At 43.0% G+C, this 12,074-nt stretch overlaps 1 pseudogene; it reads left to right on the top strand.

The window, feature by feature from the left end:
* Nucleotides 1-8,025: 8,025 nt before the first annotated feature.
* LOC115032495 lies at nt 8,026-8,135 on the top strand (annotated as a pseudogene).
* The last annotated feature ends 3,939 nt before the right edge of the window (nt 8,136-12,074 follow it).

Below are 12,074 nucleotides of genomic sequence, written 5' to 3'. Positions count from 1 at the left end.
CCTCTCCTCTCCTCTCCTCTCCTCTCCTCTCCTGTGATTCTCAATTCTCATCTGTTTCTACAACTTCACATTCAATTGCTGTTCCTTCTGTTTCAAGAAGTGATGAAGAAAACTAAGCATATTTCTTTTTCCTGCTTATAAATTATAAATAGCCAGGGCTACCACTTTTAGTTGCTTATCTGACAGCTATAGCTACCGCTATTCTAGTCTTCATTTAAAAGAACTCTGATTTGAAACCTTGCAGACTCTTGCCTACTCCAGTATGTATCACAAACGTTTCCAACTCACTTGTAGCTGCTCAGTTTCCTTCTCAAGATTTGGCTTAAGCTTATGAAAAAATCTTGACCATTGTGTTAGTTAGGGTTTTACTGCTGTGAACAGATACCATGACCAAGGCAACTCTGAGAAGGACCACATTTAATTGGAGCTGGCTTACAGATTCAGAGTTTCAGTCCATAATCAAGGTGGGAACATGGCAACATCCAGGCAGGCATGATGCAGGAGGAACTGAGAGTTCTACATCTTCATCTGCAGGCTGCTAGCAGAATACTGACTTCCAGGTACCTAGGATGAGGGTCTTAAAGCCCACTCCCACAGTGACACACCTACTCCAACAGGGTCACAATTTCTAATAATGCTACTCTGTGGGCTGAGCATATACAAACCATGACAACCATTGAGTCAGTTTCTATTTAAAAAAAAAAAAAAACCTAGGGAAATAGAACCCTAAAGGTAGCTCTCTACTCTTAGTCTTCTGATAGTTTTCTATGTGAGTTGGAGCTTCCCATCATGGAGGGAGTAGATATTTGTTGAGGACGCCAGGCATTACCAAGTGAACCTGAGTCTTAGAGTTGTAGGTAAGCCACTGGATTACCCCGTCCCCATCTATAATCACCGTTTGACTTAGATGATGACTTAGTCTCCTTATTGTTTAACTTCTTTGTGTTACATTTTATGTTGCTCATGACGAAAGCATTCTAAACATTGCTGTAAGTTTTCCTCTAGACCTTGAGAGATCCCTCAGCTCCAGACTCTGGATCTTACTGCTTCTTACTTTGTGGGGCTTGTTGCATATCCACCCCTCCCCATTCTGTGTTTTCTACCTCTCCTCTAAGTCTTCAAACTTACTCAACTTGCCTTTAGTCTTGAAAGTTTTCCTTGAGCTCAAATTTTCTACACATTTCAACAAATGCTTTTTCTCCATTCCTTGAGTAAACTTTTTGAGCAGACCTACTTTCTGATTCTACTTCTTCACTTTGTTTTTCTTTTTAAGTCACTCTACTCAGTTTCTCTGGCCAGTGATTTCTTTACTGCTGCATCAATCAGGATGTGTAAATCTTACATCACTGTACCTTTGCTCCATATGATGCAAGTCATCTGATATCTCCAGTAAGTAAACTTTCAGGCAGCATCCCTGTTCTCCACATTCTCTGTTATCCTCATCTTTGTAATTCTTTTAGTTTGTTGCAGATGGACATGCTGCCTGCTTCTCTTGTCTCTTAAATTTTGGGGTTGTTCAAGGTTACACCTTGAAGCTTGATTGGCTTCTCATTCTGAGTATTCACTTTACTAGCTTCAGTTGTCCCTGGCTTGCTGATTCTGATGTCCAAATTCTAGGTCCTTGGACTAACTTGCAGGATCTCTGTGCAATGGCTGTGCAAAAACATTAAACCAGGAAGCCACTGAGTTTACTCAAACATAGCAAGGCTTCCAGATACATTCGCTAAATCTTCTTCCTTATAATTCTTCAGTTCTATTTGTAGCCCTGTCATCTACTAATCACTTAAGAAAGCACTTGAGTGCTTGAAGGCCATTGTGAGTGTTAACTTTTCTTCCCATCTTCTCATTCAGTTCACTACCACATGTGATTGGCTTTTCCTCATACATAGTTCTGAATTCTACTCTCAGCTCTTCATTCCTAGCTGCCCTACCAGTGTGAGCCTCCTTGCCTGTTTCTTAACCACATGATGACATCATTGTCACTTTTTCTATCTCCAATTTCAAATGTCTCCAATGCCTGCTCCACACAAACTGTAGAGTGCTTCATCTTCACAAGAAAATTTGATAGTGATATATCTTTGGCTAAATTATGTCAATGGCTTCCTAGGTTTCTTTACGGAGTGAGTGAGTGAGTGTATATTAATATGGCATAAGACTTTTTCACCAGCAACAACCCTTTTCCTCTAGTTTGAATATTTCCCTCACAGCATTCATATGTTGGAAGTTTAATCCTCAAATTCACATCGCTAGTATTTGGAGGTGGGACCCTTGGGAATTCATTGAACCAAAAGTCATTTGTTTTCCCGAATTGAGTAATTAGTGGATTAATGAGTTACTGTAGGAGTGGCTCTCCCATAAAAATGACTTCTCTGTGGCTTACTTTCTTTCGGTTTCATGATGCAATGCCTTCTGCTGAGTTGGAGTACAGCAAGAAAGCCTTAGCCAGATGCTAAACAAATTCTAGCACCGTGCAAGTAAGATTCTCAGTCTTCAGCATGTTATTGGCCATTCAGCTGAGACCAAGGGTAGAGCCATGAACTAAATAATCCTCTATTCTTTATAAATGATTCGCTCTGTAGCATTCAGTACAGCAACATACAATGAAGGAAGATACCCTGGTTGCTTATCTGTGTTCATCTGCTGTAATCTTGTCTCCCAGCTTACTCTTCAGCAAAAAAGTAGGTTTCTTTTCCTATGCCTACCATCTAACTTGTTTATCAACACACAACCACACATACACACACTATTTGCTCCATCAATTTATCCAAGTTGGATGCTGTTTGTTAATTCTATCACAATTCTCTGTCTTTTGAGAGATGTCTTACTACTGTTTGGCTGTCACTTGTTAAGTCATAGTAGAGATGTATTTTTTAAGTGTGTGTGTGTGTGTGTGTGTGTGTGTGTGTGTACTTGAGTGCATGTGCCTGAGGAGGCCAGCAGAACTAATTGGTTCTTCTGGAGCTGATGTTTCAAAGGGTTCTGAGCTGTCCGATAAAAAAACAGATTTCAGGTCTTCGGCAAGCGCAATGAGGTAACTCCTAACCACTGAAACATCTCTAGCCTCTTTTTAACATCCATTAAATGAGTGAATGGATAAGTTAAACGTTTTCTCAGGGGGACTCCAGATCCTGTATTTGTCTGTAGCTTGGGCCTCCTTAACGTTTGAAGGGGGCCCCCTGTCTTATGCCTACAAAGCTCTGATGCTGTATTTTCCATCCTGTCATCATTTGCAACTTGTTTTTTGTCACTTCTGGTGTGAATGAAAGTCCCTGGTGGGAACCTCACCTCACACTGAACCTTCTACAAGGCTGGTTAACTGATTACAACATTGATGATCATGGAGCGTTTGCAGTGTTGCCTGTCAAGAAGCACATTATCTCGGGTCACCTTTGGTTCCCTCAACAGCTGTTGATTGTCCTTCTCTGGGTGTACACTAGCATCTTCATGGCTGCTGGGCAGATCCTTTGAAACACACAAACATACTCCCCACCAACCAAAAGGTTATGAATCAAGTCAGATCACGTAGCATCCCAGTCTGCAGCTGAGATTTCCCTGGTCTTCTGCAACCCACTTATCTGATGTTTCCATCAAATGATTTGAAAGGTGTGAAGTTTTCTGTTGTTGCTCTGTTATGTTAGAAACATGATGAAACTGTTAATAAGTTGGAACATGAACTGCAAGATAACCCAAATCTGTCTTCCCAGGCAATGGTCATAGGTGGCTTAAGACTAAACCATCTTTTATCCTCTTTGAGGTGAAAGTTGTGTTTTTGTGTTGACACTGCCATGGGATCCTAGACAGATTTCTTCACATGGAGGAGACAGTACAAGCAACTTGTGATTCTGGGGTTATTTGTCAAAACCCAAACATGTATAAACAAATTGCGCTATTTATTTTCAGGCCACCATGGATGTTGTTTCTGGTTGTCTTCTGTCTCCATACATTACTCATTCTCCCTCTCTTATTACCTATGGCTGTTGAATGTGAGCCATCCCCGATCAACAGAAGGGAAGGTTTGGATCTGCAGGAGACTGAGAGATGAAGCAGTCACTGTGAACTTCGCTTCTTCTTGGACTTAAGAGAGTCTTGCATAAGAATAGAATCTTTTCTGGTCTGGAGAAGGTCCTACCTCTGTGCTTCCCTTTACTACATACATCCCCCAAGCTTGCAACGGCCAACTAGGACCCTTTCTAACCTTCTAAACACATGTGGAAAACTGAAAGTAAGTGTAATTTTGGACAAAGTAGAATACATGGATTCTTGTGCCTTGTCACATGACCCTTCCCATTCTCCCTGCAACAAGAAAGCAGAGGAAACTTCTACCAGTAAATTATGTCAGGATTTCAGATAAAGAAGTGGGAAATATATGGGAAAGGGGCCTTCTGTTTGTAAATGACTTCAAGTTACATTAGAAAACAATTTTCTACTTTCCTGTTTATTAGGACAAGGAGAAATTTGTCTCTAGAAGCAAGTTTCAAGAATTTTCTGACATCTTGCATATTTCTTAGCTTTTTCTGATCATGAAAATTTCTCAAAGCAAACAAAGATGGAGAGGGAGAGGTAGTGGGGAAAAATAGGGTTTTTGCTTGTTTGTTTCAGAAACATTCAAATGTAGCTGCTCACAAATCTTAAACTGGAGATGACAGTGAGGACAGGAACACGAGGAGCACTTGCTAACCAGGAGCAGATGCCAGGGGCAGATGTCTCTTCCCCTTTTTGCTGAAGACACATGAGTCAGAGTCATGCCTTTCAGGGAGGGCCTCAGAGTCACCTGCTGATGTGTGTGCTTTGTCAGGTGGCCAGAGTGTCATTGCTATCTGTCCATCTCCTTTCTCTCTACCTTTGGGACACTGAAATGCAAATGCCCAAGAATTTTTGTAGACCCTAAGGGTCCTAGGCCAGGTTCTCTCAGCTATAGGTTAAAAGAATCGGGGGGGGGGACACTAATGGAGACTGTATAGGTAGGAACAATGGGTAGAAGAACAACATCCAAGATACACAGGGCTGTGGACTTTAGAATGCAGCAGGGAGATAAGGAGTCAGGGGTAGGGGTCTGAAAGAGACATTTTTTTTTTCTATACATTTTTATTTGTCTCATTTCTCTCAATGTGCTTTGGGAATTTCCAAGGTGAAATCATGGTGTATGCTGTCTTTGAAAGTAGGAAATTGCGATGATATAAAAGTGTTCAAAATTGGAGTAAGTCATAAGTAATAATTTCCTGTATCCCTGACTTATGGGGTCCATAGGTTCTAAAGTGGACTATCAAACTCTCCATCCTATAAAGCAATTGTAATGTAAACTTCAGTATTTTAGCCAAGAACTAGAATAAAATCAAGTTGAGACTATTTTCATCCATTTCATTTCAGTCATTTATTCTAAATAAAATTTTAGTACAAAGAGAGACTAGTTAATAATTAGCCAAGGGCATTGTAGGAGGGAAATGGGAGAGGAAAATAAGACATGAAAGACAAGCTCTACTGAATTCATTTCTTGGAGGTCCTAGTGAGAAAATTGAATGAGCACATGAAAGGGAATAAGGCTGCAGAAAAAAAATGAAGCTATGTTAATAGATTGAGCTGGGCATAGTGGAATACACCTCTAAATCCTAGTGCTTTGGAAACCAAGACAGGAGAACCACAAGTTTGAGACCAGCCTGGGCTATGCAGTGAGACCATAATTTAAAATAACAAAGTCATAGTAGATGAGACAAGATGAACTTGAAAACTAAATACTGGCGTGTGTGTGTGTGTGTGTGTGTTGGTGTCTACCAATTCACATGGAAGTAAACTCTTGACAAGCTAGTTAAGCATAAAAATGGATCAAGAGTATTTTTTGTAATTTTTAATATTTTTTATTACGTATTTTCCTCAATTACATTTCCAATGCTATCCCAAAAGTCCCCCATACCCTCCCCCCCACTTCCCTACCCACCCATTCCCANTNTTTTGNNCCTGGNNTTCCCCTNTANTGGGGCATATAAAGTTTGCNNGTCCAATGGGCCTCTCTTTCCAGTGATGGCCNACTAGGCCATCTTTNGATACATATGCAGCTAGAGNCAAGAGCTCCGGGGTACTGGTTAGTTCATCATGTTGTTCCAACTATAGGGTTGCAGATCCCTTTAGTTCCTTGGGTACTTTCTCTAGCTCCTCCATTGGGGGCCCTGTGGTCCATCCAATAGCTGACTGTGAGTATCCACTTCTATGTTTGCTAGGCCCCGGCCTAGTCTCACAACAGACAGCTCTATGTGGGTCCTTTCAGCAAACTCTTGCTAGTGTGTGCAATGGTGTCAGCGTTTGGAAGCTGATTATAGGGATCAAGAGTATTTAAGAGTTAAAGTAGTACCTAGTTAACAACCAAGAGACCTGGGTGGGGTCTAGTCCGTCTCAACCACTCACTTTAGATGTGCTATTTCTCTGTGAAATGGGGTGGTATTTCTACAACATTTACTTTCAAAATCAAATGGATGTTGGTCACTCCAGAATTTTGTTGAAATAAGGATCTTCATGTGGGTTGGGATTTCTAATAAGCCTGTAAGGCTGTTCCAGTGTTACTAATCTACCGATTAGATTATGTTGGTTACTTTATGTCGCTGTGATTGAATACCCAAGAATGACAACTTAGAAGGAGGAGAGACTTATTTTGGCTTGTCATTTCAGAGGGATTAGTTCTTGCTTATGTGGCTACATTGCTTCTGAGATGTCCGGGAAGGCCGAACATCACAGTGGGAGTGTGTGATGGAGCAGGACAGCTCAGCTCACAGTAGACAGGAAGCAGAGAAAGCCGAAAGACAAGATAAATCCTTCTAGGGCATGGCTTCAGTGATCTCCTTCATCTAGGTACCACTTCCTAATGGCTCCTCAGGGTTTGAACTCATCAATGTGTTAACTCACTGAAGTCAGCATCTGCATGTCCCAATCTCCTTTCAATAGCACCCACCCTCTGGGGACAAAGCCTTCAATATGTGAGTATTTCCCGAGGACACTTCATATCGAAAACATGCTGCACACTTTGAATGGTAAGGAGCTAGGTCATCGGTTCTCAACCTGTGGGTCACAACCTCTCTCTCTCTCTCTCTCTCTCTCTCTCTCTCTCTCTCTCTCTGTGTGTGTGTGTGTGTGTGTGTGTGTGTTTGATCAAATCACATTTTCACAGGGGTCATTTAAGACCATCAGAAAACACAAATATTTATATTGTGACTCATAACAGCTGTAAAATTATAGTTGTGAAGTAGCAATAAAATTAATTTTATGGTTGGGGGGTCACCAATGTATTATAGGGTGGTAGCATTAGGAAGGTCGAGAACCACTGGTCTAGATGATTTTCCTGTCTCTTCCAATTCAATTATATTTGGTTTCACAGACAAGCAGTTAAAACATTGTCCTGGAAGAATGAAGGTGAAGCAATTACAAGAGCTTTGTAGTGATTACAAAAAATTAACAGACATTGGGGCAGTCCATAAAACAAATCTAGCTGTACACACTGAGTAAGAAACCTATAGCCACGTTGAAATCGGGAAGCAAATGTTAGTCAAAACGATGTGTCCAGGGAGAAGGAGGCTCAGGGGTGGGAGGAAGACGACCAGGGACCCCATGAGAGTAGCAGCACTTAATGAAGCATCTCTTATACTACAAAGGAACAAAAGGAGCTAGTGCCCTCTTAGCCCTCTTTGTTTCCTTAGCTATCCCTGACTATTTTGAGAACACGCTGTCACTGTGGTCTATATCACTTCCTTCGATGTTTGCATTTGAAATACAAAGATAAGGTTCAGGTAGATCAATCACAGTTCCATCTGAAGAGCCACTTGGAGATTGACTGATAGACATCCTAGTGCTGACTTTAGATCAGGCATAGAGAGTAGAAGGTGTATAGCACAGTGGCAGGTGTATATAAAGACTGGGGGGCAGCAAGATGAGCACCCAGATGACCTTCAAAACCAAAGGTCACCCCATGTATTCAATGGAATACTGATTTCAGTTTCATGTCAATAACTGTTCAGTAAGTCATTTGATAGTAAGAAAACATTGAATGCCCTTAGAGGCATTGTAGGTATGGCTGCTGTGTCACTTGTGTGTCAGTAGGTGACAGAGGCTATGCCTATGCTCAGTGCTCTGATCATGATTAGTAGTCTAACACTCTGAAAAAAAAAAAAAAAAAAGCAAGCCTGAGACAACCACCCTTCAGTCACTAGGGGGCCTGGACAGGGGGCTAGCCTGAGATGATCACCAGTTGAGTACCAGGCAGGCCCAGATAGCTTTCCAGGATGGGGAGCAAGCCAGAGATGAGAAGAACCTCACCTGGGAATATGAGCCCCTCCTGGGAGTGAGCTGGAGACAGACGACCCTTGTAAAAAGGTCACTCATGTGACCAGGTGAGGAACAAGCCTAAGACAACCACTTGGCCAGCACCATGGGGTCCAGACGGGGAGCTAGCCTGAGTAGCCTGAGATGACCATTAGTCCGGCGCTGTACAGGCCCAGAAAACAGAAAGACCATGCCCAAGATGACCCGTGCCTGATGCCATGGCGCTGCACTTCCGGGACCACTCCTGAGCCAACCTCAGACACTCAGAGACCCCGGGCACCACTAAAAGGCACCAATAAGTGATGGAGAGATGGAAGAGAAAGAGAAACAGAAGGATGTGGGCACAATGAAGAGAGGCAGAACTGGAGACTCGGGGGTAGTGAGGAACAGCCTGATGTGAGTAGCCAGTGATGCCACCTGGGGCGGCATCTGGGTCCATGGCCCTCCTGCAGTAGGGGTCTGTTACCACTAAAGGCCAGGTGGATATCCCTGGTCTGAGCTGCTACATGGGGACTTGTTGAGATCTGAGGGCTGTGCAGAACTGGGCCCACCCCTCACCTGGGCTTCATGGGAGAGCTGGCCCTGGAGGCATGAGAATAGCAGAGCTGACTCTGTCCCTAGCCAGCTGCAGTACTTGCTGGTGATTCAGCCTACTGGCCCTACCTATGAGTGGGTATTGTGGACAAGGAAGAGATACCTACTTCCTTGATACCTGGGGCAAGCAGGAAACCTGTCCCCACAACGTGCCTGAGTAGCACAGTAGAACCAAGCCTGGTGATGGTGGGGGGGCATGGGTTAGCTGGTGTTAGGTGATGAATGTAGGAGAAGCTAGCCCTGACTTCTCAGTGGCACAGATGAGGGAAAATAAATGGCCTGCTGAGTTGACTGTAGTGATGGCTGTCACTACTTCTTGAACATTTATCCTTTCTCCTTTTGTTGTGGATTTTCCTTCTTGGAATCCCTCTCCCTTTCCCCCCTTAACATGTACGGCAGGCAGAAGAGCTGGCCCCGGGATCACGAGAGCAGAAAATTGGCCATGTCCCTCACCAGCTGCAATGCTTGGGAAAGTGAGCCCCACACCTTGCCTGGACAGCAGGGTATTTGCTGGGGAGCTGATCCTGAGGGTAGGAGAGCTGATGGTCTGACAAGCTCAGATCCTTCTTAGGCCCAGATCCAGGGTTCTGGGTTGGCCCAGGCCAACATCTACCCTATAGATGAACTGCTAGAGTGCATGAAGGGACTGGTCCTACAGATCTAAAACTACAGGATCTCCATGACACAGGGTAACAACAGAATATCTGAAAGGAGTCCCAGTGAGGTTCCAGTATTGATAGAGTAGCAGAAGCCAGAGGCCTCCTCCTAGACCAATGAGTCACTGCAATGAACATTTGCGAGCACAGAAATGTGGGGAAAAGGTATACTTGTGGGACACACTGTGACAGACTAAAGCTTCCACAGATTCTTTTCTCTATTGATGGGGAGGTTGTAAGAGTGGAGAGCAAATATGATGGGAGGGGGGATAAATGGGATTGGGGTGCATGATGTGAAATTCACAAAGAACCAATAAAAAAGTGTTTTGTTTTGTTTTTTTAAAAAGAAAAGAAAAAACTGTGACAAGCATCACTATCAGTGTGATAAGGAAGATCACAGCCAAGCAGGCTGAGATCACCTAGTGAGTTAGTGTTGGAGATGAGGTAAGAACTCAGTTCTCTTTATGCTTATAATTTCACCTTATAGCACTATATACATTTAATCATATTGAACCATGACCTTTGCCCCCCACCACCACCACTTTTCATATCTGGCCACACAATTATTAGATACTATGCTTCATTATTTCATACTAAGATGCTTAGAAAATAAATGACCTGCTGAATTGGCTGTAGCGACGGCCATTGCATCTTTCATATTTATCCTTTCTTCTTTTGTGGTGGATTTTGGTTTCCTTCTTGAAATCCATGTTTTGTCTTTGTTTTTGTTTGCAGGGGCTGGGGGGCCATTTTTCAGACTTTATCTTGGACACTGAATCTTGATTGGGATGAACAAATCACGACCCATGAGTAGTTGCTGCGAGGATGTGTTTAACTGGGTCTCACAGGGCAGGAGGAGGTGTTGTTTTTACTTTTACAGCACATACATTACGCAGATAACACCATTTCTCCCACTAAACCTTGTGAAGTACAGGAGAACTGAGGCTGGAAACAGTAGTAACATCTTGTAATTAAGAACAGATGTCATTGGACTCAATGCGAGTTGTCTGGGGGAAGGAGACAAATCACAACACTTGCCGATGTCACTGAGGATCAATCAAGCTCTTCCTCTGAAACTTTACCTAGGCTTTCATTTAGAAACATTTCAGTAATGCAGAGCCACTGGGATTCATTCTATCACACCACCAGCAAATAGCCAGAGTTGGAGTCAGTCTCAGCTGTAGGACCAGCCAGCCTTGTAAATGGAGATAATAAGCTATCCACTTCACAAGGTGAAGTTCTACTGCGAATCATGATGATCCTGAAAATGCTATCGATCCTGTCGAATTTGTTAGTAGTATGTAATATGCAAGTAGCAGTGCCACCGTCAGGTTCCATAGGCACCAAGCATACTGTGAAACCTCCTGGCACTTCCAGGAAAATCACTGCATCCAGAGACTTTGTCTCCCCCCCCCCCTTTTTTTCCCTTAGAGCACATGGAAAAGTGCAGAGTCCAGCTTGATCATGAAAGGGACAGTATGACATGGTTTCCTGCCCCTGGAGCAGAGCCAGCAGGGTGTAAGCCTGCTTCCAGGAGTGTTGATGGTTGCTGTGGGTGTAAGGCTTGTTTGTATACTTGGGTTGCAGAGTTCTTTAACGGATTGCAGAAGTAACATCTTTGGTAAGCAAATGGGAATTTATTAAGTTACATCCGGGGCTAACATTCCACAAAAGTGTTTCTAGCATCCCAGTGCTTATGTGACTGCAATGTGTGTGTGTGTGTGTGTGTGTGTGTGTGTGTGTGTGTGTGTGTGCGCGCCAGGGAATTCCCACTCTCCTTTGTATTGAGCAGTGGGACACTCCACAGATTTCAGGTGAGAGGTCCTGGCTTCGATGTATGACAGAGAAATAAATTTAAGAAGTAGACTTGTATTGTAATATGCAGCTTTAGTTCCCCAAGCAGAGCTTTGTAAGGTACCTTTATCTCTTCCACAGCGTTTATCCTCCTTGGTGCCTTGTACAGGCAACTATCTTTGAGTTGCAATGAGAACTGTTATGGACTGGGTGACGTCTACACAATAGGAATTTTCATTTGCTTCTTAATAATTACCTTTAACCTTTGCAAGGTATAATCAATGGGGGGGGGAGAGTGGTTGAGAGATTGTTTCTTTTCTTCATCATTCCTCATGCAAACCCAAATTTAAGTTCTTTGGAATAACACAGGCAGTAATTCTCTCTTCATCTTCCCTGTACTTTTCTATTCAATCTTGTCAGCCACTGTCAGAGAAATCATTAAGATACTTCCTCTCACTCCTTGACACACCTATAGTGTCAGCCTTAGCACCAGGCAGGTGTTAGATATAGCAGACATTTACTTTTTATGTTTTTTAACCATGGGGCTTCTGCATAGAGATGCTTCATCCATTTATTAGGGATACAGCTATCTTCCTCCCAGAGGATACAGTTAATGATTCATCACATCGGGGGTTAGAGTTTCAGTGTATGGAGACACACAAATGCTTAGTGCTGTGCAGCCCCTTCATAAGTCTCCCCTAAACACTGTGAGGCTTGCTTGGTGTCCAA

This window comes from Mus caroli, chromosome 1 (genome assembly GCF_900094665.2).
Source record: "Mus caroli chromosome 1, CAROLI_EIJ_v1.1, whole genome shotgun sequence".
Lineage (NCBI taxonomy): Eukaryota > Metazoa > Chordata > Mammalia > Rodentia > Muridae > Mus > Mus caroli.
This window is presented reverse-complemented; position numbering and strand designations above follow the sequence as displayed.